The sequence below is a fragment of the Cygnus olor genome, chromosome 8 (assembly GCF_009769625.2).
Source record: "Cygnus olor isolate bCygOlo1 chromosome 8, bCygOlo1.pri.v2, whole genome shotgun sequence".
In the NCBI taxonomy this organism is placed as follows: domain Eukaryota; kingdom Metazoa; phylum Chordata; class Aves; order Anseriformes; family Anatidae; genus Cygnus; species Cygnus olor.
This window is the reverse complement of record NC_049176.1, coordinates 3384198-3390197: the sequence shown is the minus strand read 5'-3', so window position 1 is coordinate 3390197 and position 6000 is coordinate 3384198. Positions and strand designations below refer to the sequence as shown.

Sequence of the window (6000 nt, the reverse complement as noted above, 5' to 3'; positions counted from 1 at the left end):
CTCTTTGTGGGTCTCTAGAATAAAACCAAGAGAGTACATGAAAATAATAACTTTTCATAATGGCTCTGAATTAACGAGCAATTATTAATTACAATGAAAATATTCTGAGCAATACTGGACATGTATTAGAAATACATAATGTAACATATAGGATGTTGAATAGGCTCTTTCATGATGTAGCATTCTTTTCCTCACTGACTTGAAGAGCTGATTATTGTAAATGCATCTATTTTGCAATAGTAACTTAAAAATTTGCTCTTCTGCTTAAAAACTTGTTCTGGTAAATTCATTTAACATTTATGGGGGATGCCAAATTAATTATGCTGTGTTTTTTTATTTTCATTTTATTTCAGTCTTCTGGTAGTATTTGCTGCATTTTTAATCGCTTTGCAAAATACACGAGATTCCCAATGCTGTCCATTATTTCCATGAAAACCCTAACTTGGTTGCAATTAATCAGCTATAATATGTGTTCCAGGCTACCTGCTGAGGAAGGCAGGCCAGAGAACAGAGTAAGAGCTGAAGCTGGAAAGCCATTTTTCTGCTTGCCCCAATTCAGGATGCAAACTTCAAGTCTGCTACTGCATTTGTAGATAGAGACAGCTTGTGGAAAGCAACACATCTTTCTTTTCATCTCCTGTTGAAACTTAACTTCGCTGGTTGTAGTAATAGCTTATGTGCAAGTCATTCCAGTCTGTCTGCTCAAGCATCTCTTTCCTTTACAGCTTTGAAATCAGCCGCAGCTTCCTCAGCTACTCCCTGCCTGGAAGACACCTTCCCAGCAGCAGCAGTCTCCTGCCAGGGCCTGCTGCACAGGGAAGAGCAAAGGTTCCTTCTTGCTACTACTGCTTCACTCTTTTTTTTTGCTTCTTCTCTTTCTCTGCTTTCTCCCCAAGTTTAAGCTCTGAGCAGTTATGCAGCTCTAAACTACAGTATTTCTATTATGAATAGGAATTTCTACAAGCAGCTTTGCTTCAGCACAGGTGAGACCTAAGGAAAAAAAGACGAGAATATTCTGTCATCAGTGGAACAAGTCTGAGAATGAGCTGTACCTCCACGTGTCTGCTCTGCTGTCTGCAGCATTTGCGTGCAGCATGTGGTAGTTTGACCATGTATGTGCCTTTTCTTTTTCTTTCAGTTCTACTACAGTCTTCCTAAATAGTGATTCCAACAGAAAATATATAAGGGATGAATGTCTCAAAGAGATTCATATTGTACTGGGAAAGAACAGATATAAGCAGGAGATTTTTGTAACAACACAGGCCCTGTGGATCTCCACAAAATATCAAATAGAGGGAGATTTCTCCATATTCCTAAACATTCAACTTCATGCATGATTCTGATAATTTTTTATATATAAGATAGTAATTGGGTGGTGGGATTTCCATTTCCTCTTTCATGAGGTTATTTCCACAGCTTTCGAACCCTCATTAAACATCTGTCTGCTCTTAGTACCTATATTCAAAACATATGTTCACAGCTAATAAGACATAATTGCTGTAGTAAAAGCTTGCTTTTTTTTTTTACACAAAGCCTGGAAGTTACTATGAGACTGGGAGTTCATTGTTTAATGCTCTAGCAACTAAGGGGAGTATCTTACAGCATTTTTACACCTTCATGTTCACTTATTTAACAATACTATGGACTTTTTTAGCAATACTCTTTAAGTATGTTTGAGATTTTAGGTACGTAATAAACTGAAACTAATCCCTTCACTGATCTTATGTATATATTTCAGTATTTTGGAAAACCAGTAACCAAAAATACCTGCAGTGTAACACCTAAATATTATTTTTTCAGTCTTGAGAGTCTATAATGTACTGAGAACCTACACTGAACTTAAGAGTATCGTTAAAGGAAAATTATATTTCACAATTAAGAGGAATTTTTATTTTCTCTCTCTTTCTCTCTCTTTCTCTCTCTTTCTCTCTCTTTCTCTCTCTTTCTCTCTCTTTCTCTCTCTTTCTCTTTCTCTCTCTTGTTCTGCTATAGAAGTTTTCAGTTTCAGTATCTCAGAACCTTTTTTTTTTTTTTTCAGGTTTCTGTCTCAGTAGGTGGGGCATTTCCAACAAGATAACCAAAAGAAAGAATAGTAGGAAATCTTAATCAATTTAATTCTACTATTTTTATACTAATGAACTGACTGGAATGACAGAGCAGGAACTCAGCAGGAAAAGAACAATAGCATGTTTACGCAGTACTGGTGAGTAATATAGGTCTAAATTTGGGAAGGATTTGGAAACAAGGAGTTTGAGAATTCAGCTAGTATTGGAAGTTATAAGAAATGTAAAAAACTTAAATGCCTGCAAATATTATGCTACAAAATAGTTCATAGTTATTTTACTAGTTTTAGCTACTGGAGAACTTGCAGGCTACATTCAATGCCAGCTTGGACCATTAGTGGCTTCTGAAAAAGTAAACAGCTGAGTGGTCTTGCTATCTCTAGGTACAAGTGAGGAAGTCTTTACAAAGGAGTAAGATTAGCTGTAATTCAAAATGTTGGAAGCTGACTTGGTAAGGCATATTGGAAAAGAACCAATCACATTTAACCTGTGATCTTGAGAGGACTGGAAAAAGACATAAGAACACTTACGGTGACAGAAAATGCAAACCGTCAGTGTAGAACAGAGTCTTTAAAGAAAAGAACAGTTTTTGAAGTTAACCTCTGCAGAGCTGAGAAGAGAAAATAAATATGCAAAGGGAAACCGGATGTGCTGAAACTAGTACATAAAGTTGCAGATGGTTTTATAATTAAGGAGAAAGATAGTCAAACTGAAATCCTGAAAATGAGATGAAGAATCTCATTTTTATGAAGAGCAAGAGGAGATTTAAAATAACTCTTAACTTACTCAGAAAGGAAAAGAAATTTAAAGAGGAGAGCCAGGGTACCTATCGAGACACCTATGCAAGAAGTGTTCAGAAGTTTCATATACCTGATGTGAATTTAAATGCTAGCACTTCCAAATGTTTTATCAAAAGAGAATAGCCAGTTGGGCTATTGCTGGGAAACTTACATGCTCGGAATCTTTTGAGATCTCCAGAGCGCACAGTTTTGTATGCCTGTTGTAAGTAAATCTTTTTCAGGTTACAAGTAATATAAAATTATCTGATGTTAAACAAGCTCAGTTGCACTCATTTTTTCCATTTTAACTCCCTACTATAACTGTTACATCACACTACATTCACCGATGGTAGGAATCGCTGTTGAATCTAAATTATGCGTGAGGTTTCTTTCCATAGTTCAAATGTTGTTTTTTCATTGATAAGCTTTCTTAATAGATTCTTCTTGGTCAAAATTAAGACATTCCTATAGGAGACAGGAAGAACCCATGCAGTGGGCCTGCAACAAGACACTGCTGACTGCCTGACATCTGGTGTCTGGATTCTCTGCAAGTACTGGACCATCATATTCTGTTACCTGTAAGTTGCTTCTCATACAGGCTTCACTGATCTCAGATTTATCATTGTGTTTTATAAGGTGGACTGACACACAGCAAGTTCTTCAGCAGGTCCGTTTATAAAAAGGAAGAGAAGAGCTTTCAGTGTTTTCCTGGTGTAAATGAAAGACTGCAAGTGTCCTGTTCTGGAGATTAAAATCTCAATATATGCTCAGAGGTGTTATTTCCCTTGAATTCTCTGGAACTTAAATGCATTTAGTACGGAGTAAAAATGCGTACTTCTGGCAAGAGAAACTGCAGTGATCTGGCTTTTGCTTGATGTTCTTTCCTTGTAGAAGTGGATATGTTTGTTGGAAATGGAACAAATGGGTGTCACTTCCCATGCAAAAACCGTCCAAAAGCTGGATACAGCCTAAAGCTGGTTTTTCACTTGCTTGGTTATGACGACTTCTCTTTTTCCTCTGTAATCTCAAATTATTTCCTCATAATTACAGTGATGTTACTGCAGTTCCCATTAGCGTAAGGATTTAAGAATTTTCCTTTTCCTTTCAGCTTATTCAGAGCGTAGTAGATGTACTGATTTGAATATATGTGGCTTTATTTTGCCTACACCCACACAGTTGATGTTGGTTACCAAAATGTGGAAGAAAACTGCCACAGATTAATTTGTTGTTTTTTTCCCCACCCAATTCTCTGGAACATCTGAACTCTACTGACTTTTAATACCTAATTTACGCACCTGAGTTTTCAGTGTAATATGCATTTCTTACTACTTTAATTATTCAAAAGATAGTTCTAATTAACTTTAATTTTGATTAAATGAGGCAAGGTTCGGGTAAAAAGATTATTCCTTGTTTTCCAACTCCCCATTCATTCCTACAGTCAATCTGTCTTCTGCATTAAAGGAATTGACAGTTTCTTTGAAAAAGTTATGTGCTAGTGTAAGTAATCTTTAATTCTCTTCTTTTTCTATTTTATAACGTGGATTTACAACCTTAATGGTATTTTTAACATAATGTCCTTGAAAGTAATTTTTAGTATTGCAGAAACTCCTTCATATTGTATCATTCTGACATAGACTGTGAAAATGACTTATATTTACAGCCCCACTAGATGCAGCTGTGTTGTTGAACTATGATGTATGTTTATTTAGGACTATCCTGAGTATATGCAAACAAGAGCTGAAACATTTTTTTTGTTCTGAAGGGATTGTATATGTTCGGTCACATCATACACAGTAGTTACGAGGAGATAATACCTCAATTTGGAAATACCTGAGCTTTTTGGTTAAAAAAAAAAAGTTTAAAAAAATAGGTTAAAATTTACAGACTTGCAAGTGTTTTAAGGAACATCTTAAAATGAGTAGTGTGAACAACTATTTATTTTTTGGATGCAGGATATTAGAAATTATATTGTAAGAGCAGCATACATACCATGAAGCCTGCTGGGGGCTTTGCTGTAACCAGTCTGTTTTGTATGGAAGTTGCTGAAATACCAGTAATGTGTTTTAAACTCTAATACAAACAAGAACCCGAAACTGTGTTTTCATCTGTATTTGTGAAATAGCTATGTATACAGGCATTCATATGCATAGAGAACAATCATGACTCAAAGCTTAACAGACCGAAACCTTTTATAAAATATCAAATACGATGTTGACAATTTTCAGATTTTTCCCAGGAAATGATTCTTTAATGACTATTAAGAAAGTTGGTAGTGCTGAAAACATGTACAGTTCAGTGGATTTATTAAGGGGTGCAGATGCTTTAAAAATAATCTTAATTGCCAGGCAGTTTCTCAAAGCCAAAAAGCCTTTATAGGGAAAAATACAGTAATTTCTATCAGTCAATTTTTACTCATGTACTATAAAGACAGTGAATATGGACTGGTGAGGGTTTGTATGTCAAGATCAAAATTTATTTATTTATTTATTTTCAGGTTGTCTTTTAAGTGCAATAAAGTAGCATAGGTCTGATGAGATTTCATGCTATTGCAGCCTGTAATTGGAAAACCATTGCGTGAGAAATTTGAAAAGAAATATACAAATGAAACTGAAAAATTATACAGCTTTAAAAGTATTGAGACCAATTCTCATAAACTTATTTATTTTACCCAAATACATTTCTGAGATTATTAAAAAGTGCCCTGAGAGCTTAGACATAACTTGGGAAGGGCAGTACTTCCTAAATACTTTGGAAAACTGTCTGCTCTCTAGGTTTTGTAAAAGCCTGACTCATTCTCTTTTTATCAAAGAGAGAAAATGGACTAAAACAGGAGATGTACTTTGGTAGGGACCATGAGACAGATTTTGTTTTATTAAGTCATGTCAATACAGAATTTGACTATGTAATTATTTTTTTTGGTTGTTTCTACATATAGCTATTGATGTGGGAGTTTCTATGAAAGTGTTTTGATCAATAGTCATCTTCACTAGAACAAGTTTGGAAGTACAAAGCATTTCCATTTTTATTACCTGTATTTGATCCATGACTAATTGCTTTTATCCTGTGAGGTTTTGTTTCTGTAAATGTACCTGTATGGTCTTAATGAGCACATTGAAAGTCTGAAGCTAACCCTACAGCTGAATGAACAAACTCATAAG

General features: G+C 35.2%; 1 long non-coding RNA gene across 2 annotated transcripts; it reads left to right on the top strand.

Annotated features, from left to right (window-relative positions):
• The first annotated feature begins 307 nt into the window (after nt 1-307).
• Nucleotides 308-3684, top strand: LOC121074336. Of its 2 annotated transcripts, none has more exons than XR_005822287.1 (3): nt 308-1112; nt 2039-2203; nt 3302-3684. It is a non-coding gene; the product is annotated as an uncharacterized LOC121074336 (long non-coding RNA). The 2 variants fall into 2 exon arrangements; XR_005822286.1 differs by having other exon boundaries at nt 3280-3684.
• Nucleotides 3685-6000: the final 2316 nt, after the last annotated feature.